Genomic DNA, 810 nt, shown 5'->3' on the forward strand with positions numbered 1-810 from the left:
CTCAGACTTCTTTGTTATCTATTGGTTGATCCTTACTTCCTGGCAATGATTAATGAGCTTTACCTGAATTCTTGTGTAAATAAACCCAATAAAAGCCTGCTTGGGTGGGAGAATGAGGCACTCTCCCCTAGAGAGAGTTGCCAAGGTGCTCCCCATTACAGAGAGTGGCCATTACATCCCTCATTTCCCACAGGACCTGGTTGTCTGTGTGTATGTTTTTCTCGTGTTTTGATGAGCCATCCACAGCATCCCACAGTCACTGCAGGGCAGTGGTTGTTCCAGGCCAGCATTTACTTAATTCAATAATAGAATTCTGTGGGGAATCAGTAACTGATACACATTTGACAGAAAAAAGTAACCTGTGTTAAGTTATCATGCAGATCTATACAATAATCAATGCAGACAAACAAAAATGTACCCTTTCCTTGGTTATAAGAGAACTAGGTAGTTTAGGAAGCTAAAGATTGGTTAAGCACCAAAACACTAAACTGAAAGCTTTTTATTTTTGAGAAAAAAGTATGTTTTGTCACTTTCTGTTTTCAGCATATATTTCAATTATTTCCAGTGGAACCAAAACCTCCAGATCCCCATTCAATGTCTTCCAAATCTTGAACTTCCCCTATTTTTTATAATATACCTGTTCACAGATTTGATGTGCAAGGTGGTCACCCTTTTAACATCAAAGTTTCCTTTGCCCAAATTAAATGGTACAACACTAGTATTTCCTCCATAATCTTCATCTATGACACCAGCTGCTACATCTAGGAAGTGTTTTGAAGCCAAACCAGAACATGGAGCTACTCTTCCATT

General features: G+C 38.8%; 1 pseudogene; it reads right to left on the bottom strand.

Moving 5' to 3' along the window:
• Nucleotides 1-551: 551 nt before the first annotated feature.
• The window catches only part of LOC114489676, a 5,432-nt pseudogene continuing 5,173 nt past the window's right edge, over nucleotides 552-810 (bottom strand).

The sequence above is a fragment of the Phyllostomus discolor genome, chromosome 15 (assembly GCF_004126475.2).
Source record: "Phyllostomus discolor isolate MPI-MPIP mPhyDis1 chromosome 15, mPhyDis1.pri.v3, whole genome shotgun sequence".
NCBI classification, from domain to species: domain Eukaryota; kingdom Metazoa; phylum Chordata; class Mammalia; order Chiroptera; family Phyllostomidae; genus Phyllostomus; species Phyllostomus discolor.